Raw genomic sequence first — 21,279 nt, forward strand, 5'->3', positions numbered from 1 at the left:
GCCAGAGCCCAAGACAGCCAGACATCCAAAGCCCAAGACAGCGAAGCAGACAGAGCCCCAGACAGCCAGACAGCCAGAGCCCCAGAGAGCCAGAGCCCCAGAGAGCCAGACAGCCAGATAGCCAGAGCGCCAGCCCCCAAGACAGCCAGCCAGCCAGAGCCCAAGACAGTAAGACAGCCAGATAGCCAGACAGCCAGAGCCCAAGACAGGCAAAGCCCAAGACAGCCAGACAGAGAGAGCCCAAGACAGGCAGACAGCCAGACAGCCAGAGCCCAAGACAGCCAGACCGCCAGAGCCCAAGACAGCCAGAGCCCCAGACAGCCAGAGCCTTAAAGCCCCAGACAGCCAGAGCCCCAGACAGCCAGAGTCCAAGACAGCCAGACCTTAGGACAGCCAGACAGACAGCCAGAGCCCAAGACAGCCAGACAGCTAGACAGCCAGAACCCAAGACAGCCAGACAGCTAGATATCCAGAGCCCAGGACAACCAGACAGCCAGAGCCCAAGACAGCCAGACAGCCAGACAGCCAGAGCCCCAGACAGCCATAGCCCAAGACAACCAGACAGCCACAGCCCAAGACACCCAGACAGCCAGAGCCCCAGAGCCGAAGACAGCCAGACAGCCAGAGCCCAGACAGCCAGACAGCCAGAGCCCCAGACCTCCATAGTCCCAGACAGACTGACAGCCAGAGCCCCAGACAGCCAGAGCCCCAGACAGCCAGACAGCCAGAGCCCAAGACAGCCAGACAGCCAGAGCCCCAGACAGCCATAGTCCCAGACAGCCAGACAGCCAGAGCCCCAGACAGCCAGAGCCCCAGACAGCCAGACAGCCAGAGCCCCAGACAGCCAGAGCCCAAGACAGCCAGAGAGACAGAGCCGCAGACAGACAGAGCCCCAGACAGCCAGACAGCCAGAGCCCCAGACAGCCAGACAGCCAGAGCCCCAGACAGCCAGAGCCCAAGACAGGCAGACAGCCAGAGCCGCAGACAGCCAGAGCCCCAGACAGCCAGACAGCCAGAGCCCCAGACAGCCAGCCAGACAGACAGCCAGAGCCCCAGACAGACAGAGACCCAGACAACCAGACAGCCAGAGCCCCAGACAGCCAGACAGCCAGAGCCCAAGACAGCCAGACAGCCAGACATCCAAAGCCCAAGACAGCCAGACAGACAGAGCCCCAGACAGCCAGACAGCCAGAGCCCCAGACAGCCAGACAGCTAGAGCCCAGGACAGCCAGAGCCCCAGACAGCCAGAGCCCAACACAGCCAGACAGCCAGAGCCCCAGACAGCCAGAGCCCCAGAGCCCCAGACAGCCATAGTCCCAGACAGCCATAGTCCCAGACAGCCAGACAGCCAGAGCCCCAGACAGCCAAAGCCCAGGACAGCCAGAGAGACAGAGCCACGGACAGACAGAGCCCCAGACAACCAGACAGCCAGAGCCCCAGACAGCCAGACAGCCATAGTCCCAGACAGCCAGACAGCCAGAGCCCCAGACAGCCAGAGCCCCAGACAGCCAGACAGCCAGATCCCCAGACAGCCAGACAGCCAGAGCCTCAGACAGTCAGAGACCCAGACAACCAGACAGCCAGAGCCCAAGACAGCCAGAGCCCAAGACAGCCAGACAGACAGCAAGAGGTCAAGACAGCCAGACAGCCAGACAGCCAGAGCCCAAAACAGGCAAAGCCCAAGACAGCCAGACAGCCAGACAGCTAAAGCCCAAGATAGCCAGACAGCCAGAGGCCAAGACAGCCAGAGCCCAAGACATCCAGACAGCCAGACAGCCAGAGCCCCAGACAGCCAGACAGCCAGAGCCCAAGACAGCCAGACATCCAAAGCCCAAGACAGCGAAGCAGACAGAGCCCCAGACAGCCAGACAGCCAGAGCCCCAGAGAGCCAGAGCCCCAGACAGCCAGACAGCCAGATAGCCAGAGCGCCAGCGCCCAAGACAGCCAGCCAGCCAGAGCCCAAGACAGGCAAAGCCCAAGACAGCCAGACAGAGAGAGCCCAAGACAGGCAGACAGCCAGATACACAGAGCACAAGACAGCCAGACCGCCAGAGCGCAACACAGCCAGACAGCCAGACCGCCAGAGCGCAAGACAGCCAGAGCCCAAGACAGCCAGAGCCCAGGACAGCCAGACAGCCAGAGCCCCAGACAGCCAGACAGCCAGACAGCCAGCCATCCAGAGCCCAAGACAGCCAGACAGCCAGAGTCCCAGACAGCCAGACAGCCAGATAGCCGGAGTCCCAGAAAGCCAGACAGCCAGACAGCCAGAGCCTAAGACAGCCAGAGCCCAAGACAGCCAGACAGCCAGACAGCCAGAGCCCAAGACAGCCAGACAGCCAGAGCCCAAGACAGCCAGACAGCCAGACAGCCAGAGCCCTAGACAGCCAGACAGCCAGACAGCCAGAGCCCCAGACAGCCAGACAGCCAGACAGCCAGACATCCAGAGCCCAAGACAGCCAGAGCACAAGACAGCCAGACAGCCAGACAGCCAGAGCCCCAGACCGCAAGACAGCCAGACAGCCAGAGCCCCAGACCGCAAGACAGCCAGATAGCCAGAGTCCCAGACAGCCAGACAGCCAGACAGCCAGAGCCTAAGACAGCCAGAGCCCAAGACAGCCAGACAGCCAGAGCGCCAGAGCCCCAGACAGCCAGACAGCCAGAGCCCAAGACAAGCAGACCCCAGACAGCCAGACAGGCAGAGCCCAAGACAGCCAGACAGCCAGACATCCAAAGCCTAAGACAGCCAGACAGGCAGAGCCCCAGACAGCCAGATAGCCAGAGCGCCAGCCCCCAAGACAGCCAGCCAGCCAGAGCCCAAGACAGTAAGACAGCCAGATAGCCAGACAGCCAGAGCCCAAGACAGGCAAAGGCCAAGACAGCCAGACAGAGAGAGCCCAAGACAGGCAGACAGCCAGACAGCCAGAGCCCAAGACAGCCAGACCGCCAGAGCCCAAGACAGCCAGAGCCCCAGACAGCCAGAGCCTTAAAGCCCCAGACAGCCAGAGCCCCAGACAGCCAGAGTCCAAGACAGCCAGACCTTAGGACAGCCAGACAGACAGCCAGAGCCCAAGACAGCCAGACAGCTAGACAGCCAGAACCCAAGACAGCCAGACAGCCAGATATCCAGAGCCCAGGACAACCAGACAGCCAGAGCCCAAGACAGCCAGACAGCCAGACAGCCAGAGCCCCAGACAGCCATAGCCCAAGACAACCAGACAGCCACAGCCCAAGACAGCCAGACAGCCAGAGCCCCAGAGCCGAAGACAGCCAGACAGCCAGAGCCCAGACAGCCAGACAGCCAGAGCCCCAGACCTCCATAGTCCCAGACAGACTGACAGCCAGAGCCCCAGACAGCCAGAGCCCCAGACAGCCAGACAGCCAGAGCCCAAGACAGCCAGACAGCCAGAGCCCCAGACAGCCATAGTCCCAGACAGCCAGACAGCCAGAGCCCCAGACAGCCAGAGCCCAAGACAGCCAGAGAGACAGAGCCGCAGACAGACAGAGCCCCAGACAGCCAGACAGCCAGAGCCCCAGACAGCCAGACAGCCAGAGCCCCAGACAGCCAGAGCCCAAGACAGGCAGACAGCCAGAGCCGCAGACAGCCAGAGCCCCAGACAGCCAGACAGCCAGAGCCCCAGACAGCCAGCCAGACAGACAGCCAGAGCCCCAGACAGACAGAGACCCAGACAACCAGACAGCCAGAGCCCCAGACAGCCAGACAGCCAGAGCCCCAGACAGCCAGACAGCTAGAGCCCAGGACAGCCAGAGCCCCAGACAGCCAGAGCACAACACAGCCAGACAACCAGAGCCCCAGACAGCCAGAGCCCCAGAGCCCCAGACAGCCATAGTCCCAGACAGCCATAGTCCCAGACAGCCAGACAGCCAGAGCCCCAGACAGCCAAAGCCCAGGACAGCCAGAGAGACATAGCCGCGGACAGACAGAGCCCCAGACAACCAGACAGCCAGAGCCCCAGACAGCCAGACAGCCATAGTCCCAGACAGCCAGACAGCCAGAGCCCCAGACAGCCAGAGCCCCAGACAGCCAGACAGCCAGATCCCCAGACAGCCAGACAGCCAGAGCCTCAGACAGTCAGAGACCCAGACAAACAGACAGCCAGAGCCCAAAACAGGCAAAGCCCAAGACAGCCAGACAGCTAAAGCCCAAGATAGCCAGACAGCCAGAGCCCAAGACAGCCAGAGCCCAAGACATCCAGACAGCCAGACAGCCAGAGCCCCAGACAGCCAGACAGCCAGAGCCCAAGACAGCCAGACAGCCAGACATCCAAAGCCCAAGACAGCGAAGCAGACAGAGCCCCAGACAGCCAGACAGCCAGAGCCCCAGAGAGCCAGAGCCCCAGACAGCCAGACAGCCAGATAGCCAGAGCGCCAGCGCCCAAGACAGCCAGCCAGCCAGAGCCCAAGACAGGCAAAGCCCAAGACAGCCAGACAGAGAGAGCCCAAGACAGGCAGACAGCCAGATACACAGAGCACAAGACAGCCAGACCGCCAGAGCGCAACACAGCCAGACAGCCAGTCCGCCAGAGCGCAAGACAGCCAGAGCCCAAGACAGCCAGAGCCCAGGACAGCCAGACAGCCAGAGCCCCAGACAGCCAGACAGCCAGACAGCCAGAGCCCAAGACAGCCAGACAGCCAGAGTCCCAGACAGCCAGACAGCCAGATAGCCAGAGTCCCAGAAAGCCAGACAGCCAGACAGCCAGAGCCTAAGACAGCCAGAGCCCAAGACAGCCAGACAGCCAGACAGCCAGAGCCCAAGACAGCCAGACAGCCAGAGCCCAAGACAAGCAGACCCCAGACAGCCAGACAGCCAGAGCCCAAGACAGCCAGACAGCCAGACAGCCAGAGCCCTAGACAGCCAGACAGCCAGACAGCCAGAGCCCCAGACAGCCAGACAGCCAGAGCCCTAGACAGCCAGATAGCCAGACATCCAAAGCCCAAGACAGACAGACAGACAGAGCCCCAGACAGCCAGACAGCCAGAGCCCCAGAGAGCCAGAGCCCCAGACAGCCAGACAGCCAGATAGCCAGAGCGCCAGCGCCCAAGACAGCCAGCCAGCCAGAGCCCAAGACAGTAAGACAGCCAGATAGCCAGACAGCCAGAGCCCTAGACAGCCAGACAGCCAGACATCCAAAGCCCCAGACAGCTAGAGCCCAAGACAGCCAGACAGCCAGACATTCAAAGCCCAAGACAGCCAGACAGCCAGACAGCCAGACAGCCAGAGCCCCAGAGAGCTAGAGCCCCAGACAGCCAGACAGCCAGATAGCCAGAGCGCCAGCGCCCAAGACAGCCAGCCAGCCAGATCCCAAGACAGTAAGACAGCCAGATAGCCAGACAGCTAGAGCCCAAGACAGGCAAAGCCCAAGACAGCCAGAGCGCCAGAGCCCAAGACAGGCAGACAGCCAGACAGCCAGAGCCCAAGACAGCCAAACAGCCAGAGCCCAAGACAGCCAGACAGCCAGACCGCCAGAGCCCAAGACAGCCAGAGCCCCAGACAGCCAGAGCCTTAAAGCCCCAGACAGCCAGAGCCCCAGACAGCCAGAGTCCAAGACAGCCAGACCCCAGGACAGCCAGACAGACAGCCAGAGCCCAAGACAGCCAGACAGCTAGACAGCCAGAACCTAAAACAGCCAGACAGCCAGATAGCCAGAGCCCCGGAGCCCAAGACAGCCAGAGAGCCAGAGCCCAAGACAGCCAGACAGCCAGAGCCCAGGACAACCAGACAGCCAGACAGCCAGACAGCCAGAGCCCCAGACAGCCATAGCCCAAGACAACCAGACAGCCAGAGCCCAAGACGACCAGACAGCCAGACAGCCAGACCCTAAGACAGCCAGACAGCCAGAGCCCCAGAGCCGAAGACAGCCAGACAGCCAGACAGCCAGATCACAAGACAGCCAGAGCTCAAGACAGCCAGAGCCCAAGACAGCCAGACAGCCAGAGCGCCAGAGCCCAAGACAGCCAGACAGCCAGAGCCCAAGACAAGCAGGCCCCAGACAGCCAGACAGCCAGAGCCCAAGACAGCGAGACAGCCAGAGCCCTAGACAGCCAGACAGCCAGACATCCAAAGCCCAAGACAGCCAGACAGACAGAGCCCCAGACAGCCAGACAGCCAGAGCCCAAGACAGCCAGACAGCCAGACATCCAAAGCCCAAGACAGCCAGACAGCCAGAGCCCCAGACAGCCAGACAGCCAGAGCCCCAGAGAGCTAGAGCCCCAGACAGCCAGACAGCCAGATAGCCAGAGCGCCACCACCCAAGACAGCCAGCCAGCCAGAGCCCAAGACAGTAAGACAGCCAGATAGCCAGACAGCCAGAGCCCAAGACAGGCAAAGCCCAAGACAGCCAGAGAGACAGAGCCCAAGACAGGCAGACAGCCAGACAGCCAGGGCCCAAGACAGCCAGACAGCCAGAGCCCCAGACACCAGGCAGCCAGAGCCCCAGAGCCCAAGACAGCCAGACAGCCAGAGCCCAAGACAGGCAGACCCCAGACAGCCAGACAGCCAGAGCCCAAGACAGCCAGACAGCCAGACAGCCAGAGCCCTAGACAGCCAGACAGCCAGACAGCCAGAGCCCCAGACAGCCAGACAGCAGAGCGCAAGACAGCCAGACAGCCAGACCGCCAGAGCCCAAGACAGCCAGAGCCCCAGACAGCCAGAGCCTTAAAGCCCCAGACAGCCAGAGCCCCAGACAGCCATAGACCCAGACAGCGATAGTCCCAGACAGCAAGACAGCCAGAGCCCCGGACAGCCAGACCCAAAGTCAGCCAGACCCCAGGACAGCCAGACTGACAGACAGAGCCCAAGACAGCCAGACAGCCAGATAACCAGAGCCCCGGAGCCCACGACAGCCAGAGCGCCAGAGCCCAAGACAGCCAGACAGCCAGACAGCCAGAGCCCCAGACAGCCATAGCCCAAGACAACCAGACAGACACAGCCCAAGACAGCCAGACAGACAGACCCTAAGACAGCCAGACCCTAAGACAGCCAGACAGCCAGAGCCCCAGAGCAGCAGACAGCCAGACAGCCAGAGCCCCAGACAGCCAGACAGCCAGACAGCTAGACAGGCAGAGCCTAAGACAGCCAGAGCGCCAGACAGCCAGAGCGCTAGACAGCCAGACAGCAAGACAGCCAGAGCCCAGGACAGCCAGACAGCCAGAGCCCAAGACATCCAGATAGGCAGACAGCCGGAGCCCCAGACAGCCAGAGCCCAAGACAGCCAGACAGCCAGTGCCCAAGACAGCCAGACAGCCAGACCGCCAGAGCCCAAGACAGCCAGACAGCCAGAGCCCAAGACAGCCAGACAGCCAGACATCCAGAGCCCAAGACAGGCCGAGCCCAAGACAGCCAGACAGCCAGACAGCCAGTGCCCCAGACCGCAAGACAGTCAGAGCCCAAGACAGCCGGAGCCCAAGACAGCCAGACAGCCAGAGCCCCAGACAGACAGAAAGCCAGACAGCCATAGCCCAAGACAGCCAGACAGCGAGAGCACAAGACAGCCAGACAGCCAGAGCGCCAGAGCCAAAAACAGCCAGACTGCGAGAGCCCAAGACAGGCAGACCCCAGACAGCCAGAGCCCTAGACAGCCAGACAGCCAGACAGCCAGAGCCCAAGACAGCCAGAGCCCAAGACAGCCAGACAGCCAGACAGCTAAAGCCCAAGATAGCCAGACAGCCAGAGCTCAAGACATCCAGACAGCCAGAGCCCAAGACATCCAGACAGCCAGACAGCCAGAGCCCCAGACCGCCAGACAGCCAGATAGCCAGAGCGCCAGCGCCCAAGACAGCCAGCCAGCCAGAGCCCAAGACAGTAAGACAGCCAGATAGCCAGACAGCCAAAGCCCAAGACAGGCAAAGCCCAAGACAGTTAGACAGAGAGAGCCCAAGACAGGTAGACAGCCAGATAGCCAGAGCCCAAGACAGCCAGACCGCCAGAGCGCAACACAGCCAGACAGCCAGACCGCCAGAACCCAAGACAGCCAGAGCCCCAGACAGCCAGAGCCTTAAAGCCCCAGACAGCCACAGCCCCAGACAGCCAGAGCCCAGGACAGCCAGACAGCCAGAGCCCCAGACAGCCAGACAGCCAGAGCCCCAGACAGCCAGAGCCCCAGACAGCCAAACAGCCAGAGCCCAAGACAGCCAAACAGCCAGAGCCCAAGACAGCCAGACAGCCAGACCGCCAGAGCCCAAGACAGCCAGAGCCCCAGACAGCCAGAGCCTTAAAGCCCCAGACAGCCAGAGCCCCAGACAGCCAGAGACCCAGACAGGCAGACCCATAAAGCCCCAGACAGCCAGAGCCCCAGACAGCCAGAGCCAAGGACAGCCAGAGCCCGGGACAGCCAGACAGACAGCCAGAGCCCAAGACAGCCAGACAGCTAGACAGCCAGAACCTAATACAGCCAGACAGCCAGATAGCCAGAGCCCCGGAGCCCAAGACAGCCAGAGCGCCAGAGCCCAAGACAGCCAGACAGCCAGAGCGCCAGAGCTCAGGACAACCAGACAGCCAGAGCCCAAGACAGCCAGACAGACAGAGCCCCAGACAGCCATAGCCCAAGACAACCAGACAGCCACAGCCCAAGACAGCCAGACAGCCAGACCCTAAGACAGCCAGACAGCCAGACATCCAAAGCCCAAGACAGCCAAACAGACAGAGCCCCAGACAGCCAGAGCCCCAGACAGCCAGACAGCCAGAGCCCCAGACAGCCAGAGCCCCAGACAGCCAGACAGCCAGAGCCCAAGACAGCCAGACAGCCAGAGCCCCAGACAGCCATAGTCCCAGACAGCCAGACAGCCAGAGCCCCAGACAGCCAGAGCCCAAGACAGGCAGACAGACAGAGCCGCAGACAGCCAGAGCCCCAGACAGCCAGACAGCCAGATAAGCAGACAGCCAGACAGCCAGAGCCCCAGACAGCCAGACAGCCAGAGCGCAAGACAGCCAGACAGCCAGACGGCCAGAGCCCAAGACAGCCAGAGCCCCAGACAGCCAGAGCCTTAAAGCCCCAGACAGCCAGACCCCAAGACAGCCAGACCCCAGGAAAGCCAGAAAGACAGCCAGAGCCCAAGACAGCCAGACAGCTAGACAGCCTGAACCTAAGACAGCCAGACAGCCAGACAGCCAGAGCCCCAGACAGCCGTAGCCCAAGACAACCAGACAGCCACAGCTCAAGACAGCCAGACAGCCAGACCCTAAGACAGCCAGACAGCCAGAGCCCCAGAGCCGAAGACAGCCAGACAGCCAGACAGCCAGACCCTAAGACAGCCAGACAGCCAGAGCCCCAGAGCCGCAGACAGCCAGACAGCCAGAGCCCCAGACAGCCAGTCAGCCAGAGCCCCAGACAGCCATAGTCCCAGACAGCCAGACAGCCAGAGCCCCAGACAGCCAGAGCCCCAGACAGCCAGAGCCCCAGACAGCCAGAGCCCCAGACAGCCAGACAGCCAGATCCCCAGACAGCCAGACAGCCAGACAGCCAGAGCCTCAGACAGCCAGAGACGCAGACAACCAGACAGCCAGAGCCCAAGACAGCCAGACCCCAAGACAGCCAGACATCCAGACAGCCAGAGCCCAAAACAAGCAAAGCCCAAGACAGCCAGACAGAGAGAGCCCAAGACAGGCACACAGCCAGACAGCCAGAGCCCAAGACAGCCAGACAGCCAGAGCCCAAGACAGCCAGACAGCCAGACCGCCAGAGCCCAAGACAGCCAGAGCCACAGACAGCCAGAGCCTTAAAGCCCCAGACAGCCAGAGCCCCAGACAGCCATAGACCCAGACAACGATAGTCCCAGACAGCAATACAGCCAGAGCCCCAGACAGCCAGACAGACAGCCAGAGCCCAAGACAGCCAGACAGCTACACAGCCAGAACCCAAGACAGCAAGGCAGCCAGATAGCCAGAGCCCCGGAGCCCAAGACAGCCAGACAGCCAGAGCCCAAGACAGACAGACATCCAGACATCCAGAGCACAAGACAGGCCGAGCCCAAGACAGCCAGAGAGCCAGACAGCCATTGCCCCAGACCGCAAGACAGCCGGAGCCCAAGACAGCCAGACAGCCAGAGCCCCAGACAGACAGAAAGCCAGATAGCCATAGCCCAAGACAGCCAGACAGCGAGAGCACAAGACAGCCAGACAGCCAGAGCGCCAGAGCCAAAAACAGCCAGACAGCGAGAGCCCAAGACAGGCAGACCCCAGACAGCCAGAGCCCTAGACAGCCAGACAGCCAGACAGCCAGAGCCCAAGACAGCCAGAGCCCTAGACAGCCAGACAGCCAGACAGCCAGAGCCCAAGACAGCCAGAGCTCAAGACATCCAGACAGCCAGAGCCCAAGACATCCAGACAGCCAGACAGCCAGAGCCCCAGACAGCCAGACAGCCAGAGCCCCAGAGAGCCAGAGCCCCAGACAGCCAGACAGCCAGATAGCCAGAGCGCCAGCGCCCAAGACAGCCAGCCAGCCAGAGCCCAAGACAGTAAGACAGCCAGATAGCCAGACAGCCAAAGCCCAAGACAGGCAAAGCCCAAGACAGTTAGACAGAGAGAGCCCAAGACAGGTAGACAGCCAGATAGCCAGAGCCCAAGACAGCCAGACCGCCAGAGCGCAACACAGCCAGACAGCCAGACCGCCAGAACCCAAGACAGCCAGAGCCCCAGACAGCCAGAGCCTTAAAGCCCCAGACAGCCAGAGCCCCAGACAGCCAGACAGCCAGACAGCCAGACATCCAGAGCCCAAGACAGCCAGAGCACAAGACAGCCAGACAGCCAGACAGCCAGAGCCCCAGACCGCAAGACAGCCAGACAGCCAGAGCCCAAGACAGCCAGAAAGCCAGATAGCCAGAGTCCCAGACAGCCAGACAGCCAGACAGCCAGAGCCTAAGACAGCCAGAGCCCAAGACAGCCAGAGCCCAAGACAGCCAGACAGCCAGAGCGCCAGAGCCCCAGACAGCCAGACAGCCAGAGCCCAAGACAAGCAGACCCCAGACAGCCAGACAGGCAGAGCCCAAGACAGCCAGACAGCCAGACATCCAAAGCCTAAGACAGCCAGACAGACAGAGCCCCAGACAGCCAGACAGCCAGAGCCCCAGAGAGCCAGAGCCCCAGACAGCCAGACAGCCAGATAGCCAGAGCGCCAGCCCCCAAGACAGCCAGCCAGCCAGAGCCCAAGACAGTAAGACAGCCAGATAGCCAGACAGCCAGAGCCCAAGACAGGCAAAGGCCAAGACAGCCAGACAGAGAGAGCCCAAGACAGGCAGACAGCCAGACAGCCAGAGCCCAAGACAGCCAGACCGCCAGAGCCCAAGACAGCCAGAGCCCCAGACAGCCAGAGCCTTAAAGCCCCAGACAGCCAGAGCCCCAGACAGCCAGAGTCCAAGACAGCCAGACCCCAGGACAGCCAGACAGACCGCCAGAGCCCAAGACAGCCAGACAGCTAGACAGCCAGAAACCAAGACAGCCAGACAGCCAGACAGCCATAGTCCCAGATAGCCAGACAGCCAGAGCCCCAGACAGCCAGAGCCCCAGACAGCCAGACAGCCAGATCCCCAGACAGCCAGACAGCCAGACAGCCAGAGCCTCAGACAGTCAGAGACCCAGACAACCAGACACCAGAGCCCAAGACAGCCAGAGCCCAAGACAGCCAGACAGACAGCAAGAGGTCAAGACAGCCAGACAGCCAGACAGCCAGAGCCCAAAATAGGCAAAGCCGAAGACAGCCAGACAGCCAGACAGCTAAAGCCCAAGATAGCCAGACAGCCAGAGGCCAAGACAGGCAGAGCCCAAGACATCCAGACAGCCAGACAGCCAGAGCCCCAGACAGCCAGACAGCCAGAGCCCAAGACAGCCAGACAGCCAGACATCCAAAGCCCAAGACAGCGAAGCAGACAGAGCCCCAGACAGCCAGACAGCCAGAGCCCCAGAGAGCCAGAGCCCCAGACAGCCAGACAGCCAGATAGCCAGAGCGCCAGCGCCCAAGACAGCCAGCCAGCCAGAGCCCAAGACAGGCAAAGCCCAAGACAGCCAGACAGAGAGAGCCCAAGACAGGCAGACAGCCAGATACACAGAGCACAAGACAGCCAGACCGCCAGAGCGCAACACAGCCAGACAGCCAGACCGCCAGACAGCTGAAGCCCAAGATAGCCAGACAGCCAGACAGCCAGAGCCCCAGACCGCAAGACAGCCAGAGCCCAAGACAGCCAGACAGCCAGACAGCCAGACATCCAGAGCCCAAGACAGCCAGACAGCCAGAGTCCCAGAAAGCCAGACAGCCAGACAGACAGAGCCTAAGACAGCCAGAGCCCAAGACAGCCAGACAGCCAGAGCTCAAGACAGGCAGACAGCCAGACAGCCAGAGCCCAATACAGCCAGACAGCCAGACAGCCAGATCCCTAGACAACCAGACAGCCATACAGCCAGACAGCCAGAGCCCCAAACAGCCAGACAGGCAGAGCTCAAGACAGGCAGACAGCCAGACAGCCAGAGCCCAATACAGCGAGACAGCCAGACAGCCAGATCCCTAGACAACCAGACAGCCATACAGCCAGACAGCCAGAGCCCCAAACAGCCAGACAGCCAGAGCCCTAGACAGCCAGACAGCCAGACATCCAAAGCCCAAGACAGCCAGACAGCCAGATCCCCAGACAGCCAGACAGCCAGACAGCCAGAGCCCCAGACCGCAAGACAGCCAGAGCCCAAGACAGCCAGAGCCCAGGACAGCCAGACAGCCAGAGCCCCAGACAGCCAGAGCCCCAGACAGCCAGAGCCCCAGACAGCCAGAGAGCCAGAGCCCAAGACAGCCAGACAGCCAGAGCCCCAGACAGCCATAGTCCCAGACAGCCAGACAGCCAGACAGCCAGAGCCCCAGACAGCCAAATCCCAAGACAGCCAGAGAGACAGAGCCGCAGACAGACAGAGCCCCAGACAGCCAGACAGCCAGAGCCCCAGACAGCCAGAGCCCAAGACAGGCAGACAGACAGAGCCGCAGACAGCCAGAGCCCCAGACAGCCAGACAGCCAGATCCCCAGACAGCCAGACAGCCAGACAGCCAGAGCCTCAGACAGCCAGAGACGCAGACAACCAGACAGCCAGAGCCCCAAACACCCAGACAGCCAGAGACCCAGACAACCAGACAGCCAGAGCCCCAGACAGCCAGACAGCCAGAGCGCCAGAGCCCCAGACAGCCAGACAGCCAGAGCCCAAGACAGGCAGACCCCAGACAGCCAGACAGCCAGATAGCCAGAGCGCCAGCGCCCAAGACAGCCAGCCAGCCAGAGCCCAAGACAGTAAGACAGCCAGATAGCCAGATAGCCAGAGCCCAAGACAGGCAAAGCCCAAGACAGCCAGACAGACAGAGCCCAAGACAGGCAGACAGCCAGACAGCCAGAGCCCAAGACAGCCAGAGCCCCAGACAGCCAGAGCCTTAAAGCCCCAGACAGCCAGAGCCCCAGACAGCCAGAGTCCAAAACAGCCAGACCCCAGGACAGCCAGACAGACAGCCAGAGCCCAAGACACCCAGACAGCTAGACAGCCAGAACCCAAGACAGCCAGACAGCCAGATAACCAGAGCCCAGGACAGCCAGACAGACAGAGCACAAGATAGCCAGACAGCTAGACAGCCAGAGCCCCAGACAGCCATAGCCCAAGACAACCAGACAGCCACAGCCAAAGACAGCCAGACAGCCAGACAGCCAGACCCTAAGACAGCCAGACAGCCAGAGCCCCAAACACCCAGACAGCCAGAGCACCAGAGCCCAAGACAGCCAGAGAGCCAGAGCCCAAGACAGGCAGACCCCAGACAGCCAGACAGCCAGAGCCCAAGACAGCCAGACAGCCAGACAGCCAGAGCCCTAGACAGCCAGACAGCCAGACAGCCAGACAGCCAGAGCCCCAGACAGCCAGAAGGCCAGAGCGCAAGACAGCCAGACAGCCAGACCGCCAGAGCCCAAGACAGCCATAGCCCCAGACAGCCAGAGCCTTAAAGCCCCAGACAGCCAGAGCCCCAGACAGCCATAGACCCAGACAGCGATAGTCCCAGACAGCAAGACAGCCGGAGCCCCAGACAGCCAGACCCCAAGTCAGCCAGACCCCAGGACAGCCAGACTGACAGAGAGAGCCCAAGACAGCCAGACAGCCAGATAGCCAGAGCCCCGGAGCCCATGACAGCCAGAGCGCCAGAGCCCAAGACAGCCAGACAGCCAGACAGCCAGAGCCCAGGACAGCCAGACGGCCAGAGCGCCAGAGCCCAAGACAGCCAGACAGCCAGAGCCCAAGACAGGCAGACAGCCAGACAGCCAGAGCCCAAGACAGCCAGACAGCCAGAGCCCAAGACAGGCAGACCCCAGACAGCCAGACAGCCAGAGCCCAAGACAGCGAGACAGCCAGACAGCCAGAGCCCAAGACAGCCAGACAGCCAGACAGCCAGAGCCCAAGACAGCCAGACAGCCAGAGCCCCAGACATCCAGACAGCCAGACATCCAAAGCCCAAGACAGCCAGACAGACAGAGCCCCAGACAGCCAGACAGCCAGAGCCCCAGACAGCCAAAGCCCAAGACAGGCAGAGAGACAGAGCCGCAGACAGACAGAGCCCCAGACAGCCAGACAGCCAGAGCCCCAGACAGCCAGAGCCCAAGACAGGCAGACAGACAGAGCCGCAGACAGCCAGAGCCCCAGACAGCCAGACAGCCAGATTCCCAGACAGCCAGACAGCCAGACAGCCAGAGCCCCAGACAGCCAGAGACCCAGACAACCAGACAGCCAGAGCCCCAGACAGCCAGACAGCAAGAGCGCCAGAGCCCCAGGCAGCCAGACAGCCAGAGCGCAAGACAGCCAGACAGACAGAGCCCCAGACAGCCAGACAGACAGAGCCCCAGACAGCCAGACAGCCAGAGCCCCAGACAGCCAAAGCCCAAGACAGGCAGAGAGACAGAGCCGCAGACAGACAGAGCCCCAGACAGCCAGACAGCCAGTGCCCCAGACAGCCAGAGCCCAAGACAGGCAGACAGACAGAGCCGCAGACAGCTACAGCCCCAGACAGCCAGACAGCCAGATTCCCAGACAGCCAGACAGCCAGACAGCCAGAGCCCCAGACAGCCAGAGACCCAGACAACCAGACAGCCAGAGCCCCAGACAGCCAGACAGCCAGAGCGCCAGAGCCCCAGACAGCCAGACAGCCAGAGCCCAAGACAGGCAGACCCCAGACAGCCAGACAGCCAGATAGCCAGAGCGCCAGCGCCCAAGACAGCCAGCCAGCCAGAGCCCAAGACAGTAAGACAGCCAGATAGCCAGATAGCCAGAGCCCAAGACAGGCAAAGCCCAAGACAGACAGACAGACAGAGCCCAAGACAGCCAGACAGCCAGACAGCCAGAGCCCAAGACAGCCAGAGCCCCAGACAGCCAGAGCCTTAAAGCCCCAGACAGCCAGAGCCCCAGACAGCCAGAGTCCAAAACAGCCAGACCGCAGGACAGCCAGACAGACAGCCAGAACCCAAGACAGTCAGACAGCCAGATAACCAGAGCCCAGGACAGCCAGACAGACAGAGCACAAGATAGCCAGACAGCTAGACAGCCAGAGCCCCAGACAGCCATAGCCCAAGACAACCAGACAGCCACAGCCAAAGACAGCCAGACAGCCAGACAGCCAGACCCTAAGACAGCCAGACAGCCAGAGCCCCAAACACCCAGACAGCCAGAGCACCAGAGCCCAAGACAGCCAGAGAGCCAGAGCCCAAGACAGGCAGACCCCAGACAGCCAGACAGCCAGAGCCCAAGACAGCCAGACAGCCAGACAGCCAGAGCCCTAGACAGCCAGACAGCCAGACAGCCAGACAGCCAGAGCCCCAGACAGCCAGAAAGCCAGAGCGCAAGACAGCCAGACAGCCAGACCGCCAGAGCCCAAGACAGCCAGAGACCCAGACAGCCAGAGCCTTAAAGCCCCAGACAGCCAGAGCCCCAGACAGCCATAGACCCAGACAGCGATAGTCCCAGACAGCAAGACAGCCGGAGCCCCAGACAGCCAGACCCCAAGTCAGCCAGACCCCAGGACAGCCAGACTGACAGAGAGAGCCCAAGACAGCCAGACAGCCAGATAGCCAGAGCCCCGGAGCCCATGACAGCCAGAGCGCCAGAGCCCAAGACAGCCAGACAGCCAGACAGCCAGAGCCCAGGACAGCCAGACAGCCAGAGCGCCAGAGCCCAAGACAGCCAGACAGCCAGAGCCCAAGACAGGCAGACAGCCAGACAGCCAGAGCCCAAGACAGCCAGACAGCCAGAGCCCAAGACAGGCAGACCCCAGACAGCCAGACAGCCAGAGCCCAAGACAGCGAGACAGCCAGACAGCCAGAGCCCTAGACAGCCAGACAGCCAGACAGCCAGAGCCCAAGACAGCCAGACAGCCAGAGCCCCAGACATCCAGACAGCCAGACATCCAAAGCCCAAGACAGCCAGACAGACAGAGCCCCAGACAGCCAGACAGCCAGAGCCCCAGACAGCCAAAGCCCAAGACAGGCAGAGAGACAGAGCCGCAGACAGACAGAGCCCCAGACAGCCAGACAGCCAGAGCCCCAGACAGCCAGAGCCCAAGACAGGCAGACAGACAGAGCCGCAGACAGCCAGAGCCCCAGACAGCCAGACAGCCAGATTCCCAGACAGCCAGACAGCCAGACAGCCAGAGCCCCAGACAGCCAGAGCCCCAGACAGCCAGACAGCCAGAGCCCCAGACAGCCAGACAGCAAGAGCGCCAGAGCCCCAGGCAGCCAGACAGCCAGAGCGCAAGACAGCCAGACAGACAGAGCCCCAGACAGCCAGACAGCCAGAGCCCCAGACAGCCAAAGCCCAAGACAGGCAGAGAGACAGAGCCGCAGACAGACAGAGCCCCAGACAGCCAGACAGCCAGAGCCCCAGACAGCCAGAGCCCAAGACAGGCAGACAGACAGAGCCGCAGACAGCTAGAGCCCCAGATAGCCAGACAGCCAGATTCCCAGACAGCCAGACAGCCAGACAGCCAGAGCCCCAGACAGCCAGAGACCCAGACAACCAGACAGCCAGAGCCCCAGACAGCCAGACAGCCAGAGCGCCAGAGCCCCAGACAGCCAGACAGCCAGAGCGCAAGACAGCCAGACAGCTAGACAACCAGAGCCCTAGATAGCCAGACAGCCAGAGCGTAAGACAGCCAGACAGCCAGACGGCCAGAGCCCAAGACAGCCAGAGCCCCAGACAGTCAGAGCCTTAAAGCCCCAGACAGCCAGAGCCCCAGACAGCCAGAGTCCAAGACAGCCAGACGCCAGGACAGCCACACAGACAGCCAGAGCCCAAGACAGCCAGACAGCTAGACAGCCAGAGTCCAAGACAGCCAGAGACTAAGAAAGCCAGAGCGCCAGAGCCCCAGAACCGCAGACAGCCAGACAGCCAGAGCCCCAGACAGCCGACAGCCAGAGCCCCAGACAGCCAGAGTCCAAGACAGGCAGACCCCAGGACAGCCAGACAGACACCCAGAGCCCAAGACAGCCAGACAGCTAGACAGCCAGAACCCAAGACAGCCAGACAGCCAGATAACCAGAGCCCAGGACAACCAGACAGACAGAGCACAAGACAGCCAGACAGCTAGACAGCCAGACCCTAAGACAGCCAGACAGCCAGAGCCCCAGAGCCGCAGACAGCCAGACAGCCAGAGCCCCAGACAGCCAGACAGCCAGAGCCCAAGACAGCCAGAGCACAAGACAGCCAGACAGCCAGACAGCCAGGGTTGCAGACCCCAGACAGCCAGACAGCCAGAGCCCCAGACAGCCAGACAGCCATAGCCCAAGACAGCCAGACAGCGAGAGCACAAGACAGCCAGAAAGCAAGAGCGCCAGAGCCCAAGACAGCCAGACAGCCAGAGCCCAAGACAGGCAGACAGCCAGAGCCCAAGAGCCGCAGACAGCCAGACAGCCAGAGCCCCAGACAGCCAGACAGCCAGAGCCCCAGACAGCGATAGTCCCAGACAGCCAGACAGCCAGAGCCTCAGACAGCCAGAGACCCAGACAGCCAGACCGCCAGAGCCCAAGACAGCCAGAGCCACAGACAGCCAGAGCCTTAAAGCCCCAGACAGCCAGAGCCCAAGACAGGCAGACAGCCAGAGCGCCAGAGCCCAATACAGCGAGACAGCCAGAGCCCAAGACAGGCAGACCCCAGACAGCCAGACAGCCAGAGCCCAAGACAGCGAGACAGCTAGACAGCCAGATCCCTAGACAACCAGACAGCCATACAGCCAGACAGCCAGAGCCCCAAACAGCCAGACAGGCAGAGCTCAAGACAGGCAGACAGCCAGACAGCCAGAGCCCAATACAGCGAGACAGCCAGACAGCCAGATCCCTAGACAACCAGACAGCCATACAGCCAGACAGCCAGAGCCCCAAACAGCCAGACAGCCAGAGCCCTAGACAGCCAGACAGCCAGACATCCAAAGCCCAAGACAGCCAGACAGCCAGATCCCCAGACAGCCAGACAGCCAGACAGCCAGAGCCCCAGACCGCAAGACAGCCAGAGCCCAAGACAGCCAGAGCCCAGGACAGCCAGACAGCCAGAGCCCCAGACAGCCAGACAGCCAGACATCCAGAGCCCAAGACAGCCAGACAGCCAGAGTCCCAGACAGCCAGACAGCCAGATAGCCAGAGTCCCAGAAAGCCAGACAGCCAGACAGCCAGAGCCTAAGACAGCCAGAGCCCAAGACAGCCAGACAGCCAGAGCTCAAGACAGGCAGACAGCCAGACAGCCAGAGCCCAATACAGCGAGACAGCCAGACAGCCAGATCCCTAGACAACCAGACAGCCATACAGCCAGACAGCCAGAGCCCCAAACAGCCAGACAGCCAGAGCCCTAGACAGCCAGACAGCCAGACATCCAAAGCCCAAGACAGCCAGACAGCCAGATTCCCAGACAGCCAGACAGCCAGACAGCCAGACCCCAGGACAGCCAGACAGCCAGAGCCCCAGAGCCCAAGACAGCCAGACAGCCAGAGCCCAAGACAGCCAGACAGCCAGAGCCCAAGACAGGCAGACAGCCAGACAGCCAGAGCCCAAGACAGCCAGACAGCCAGAGCCCAAGACAGGCAGACCCCAGACAGCCAGACAGCCAGAGCCCAAGACAGCGAGACAGCCAGACAGCCAGAGCCCTAGACAGCCACACAGCCAGACAGCCAGATCCCCAGACAGCCAGACAGCCAGAGCCATAGATATCCAGACAGCCAGACATCCAAAGCCCAAGACAGCCAGACAGACAGAGCCCCAGACAGCCAGAGCCCCAGACAGCCAAAGCCCAAGACAGGCAGAGAGACAGAGCCGCAGACAGACAGAGCCCCAGACAGCCAGACAGCCAGAGCCCCAGACAGCCAGAGCCCAAGACAGGCAGACAGACAGAGCCGCAGACAGCCAGAGCCCCAGACAGCCAGACAGCCATATCCCCAGACAGCCAGACAGCCAGACAGCCAGAGCCCCACACAGCCAGAGACCCAGACAACCAGACAGCCAGATAAGCAGACAGCCAGACAGCCAGAGCGCCAGAGCCCCAGACAGCCAGACAGCCACAGCGCAAGACAGCCAGACAGCCAGACAAGCAGAGCCCTAGACAGCCAGACAGCCAGACAGCCAGAGCCCCAGACAGCCAGACAGCCAGAGCCTAAGACAGCCAGAGCCCAAGACAGCCAGACAGCCAGAGCTCAAGACAGGCAGACAGCCAGACAGCCAGAGCCCAATACAGCGAGACAGCCAGACAGCCAGATCCCTAGACAACCAGACAGCCATACAGCCAGACAGCCAGAGCCCCAAACAGCCAGACAGCCAGAGCCCTAGACAGCCAGACAGCCAGACATCCAAAGCCCAAGACAGCCAGACAGCCAGATTCCCAGACAGCCAGACAGCCAGACAGCCAGACCCCAGGACAGCCAGACAGCCAGAGCCCCAGAGCCCAAGACAGCCAGACAGCCAGAGCCCAAGACAGCCAGACAGCCAGAGCCCAAGACAGGCAGACAGCCAGACAGCCAGAGCCCAAGACAGCCAGACAGCCAGAGCCCAAGACAGGCAGACCCCAGACAGCCAGACAGCCAGAGCCCAAGACAGCGAGACAGCCAGACAGCCAGAGCCCTAGACAGCCACACAGCCAGACAGCCAGATCCCCAGACAGCCAGACAGCCAGAGCCATAGATATCCAGACAGCCAGACATCCAAAGCCCAAGACAGCCAGACAGACAGAGCCCCAGACAGCCAGAGCCCCAGACAGCCAAAGCCCAAGACAGGCAGAGAGACAGAGCCGCAGACAGACAGAGCCCCAGACAGCCAGACAGCCAGAGCCCCAGACAGCCAGAGCCCAAGACAGGCAGACAGACAGAGCCGCAGACAGCCAGAGCCCCAGACAGCCAGACAGCCATATCCCCAGACAGCCAGACAGCCAGACAGCCAGAGCCCCACACAGCCAGAGACCCAGACAACCAGACAGCCAGATAAGCAGACAGCCAGACAGCCAGAGCGCCAGAGCCCCAGACAGCCAGACAGCCACAGCGCAAGACAGCCAGACAGCCAGACAAGCAGAGCCCTAGACAGCCAGACAGCCAGACAGCCAGAGCCCCAGACAGCCAGAAAGCCAGAGCGTAAGACAGCCAGACAGCCAGACGGCCAGAGCCCAAGACAGCCAGAGCCCCAGACAGCCAGAGCCTTAAAGCCCCAGACAGCCAGAGCCCCAGACAGCCAGAGCCCCAGACAGCCAGAGTCCAAGACAGCCAGAGTCCAAGACAGCCACACAGACAGCCAGAGCCCAAGACAGCCAGACAGCTAGACAGCCAGGGCCCAAGACAGCCAGACAGCCAGACAGACAGAGCCCCGGACAGCCAGACAGCCAGAGCCCAAGACAGCCAGACAGACAGAGCCCCAGACAGCCAGAGCCCAAGACAGCCAGACAGCCAGATAGCCAGAGCCCCGGAGCCCACGACAGCCAGAGCGCCAGAGCCCAAGACAGCCAGAGCCCTAGGCAGCCAGACAGCCAGAGCGCCAGAGCCCAAGACAGCCAGACAGCCAGAGCTCCAGACAGGCAGACAGCCAGAGCGCCAGAGCCCAATACAGCGAGACAGCCAGAGCCCAAGACAGGCAGACCCCAGACAGCCAGACAGCCAGAGCCCAAGACAGCGAGACAGCCGGACAGCCAGATCCCTAGACAACCAGACAGCCATACAGCCAGACAGCCAGAGCCCCAAACAGCCAGACAGCCAGAGCCCAAGACAGCCAGACAGCCAGACATCCAAAGCCCAAGAAAGCCAGACAGCC

This window comes from Chlamydotis macqueenii, chromosome W, assembly GCF_036417535.1.
Source record: "Chlamydotis macqueenii isolate bChlMac1 chromosome W, bChlMac1.mat, whole genome shotgun sequence".
NCBI lineage: Eukaryota > Metazoa > Chordata > Aves > Otidiformes > Otididae > Chlamydotis > Chlamydotis macqueenii.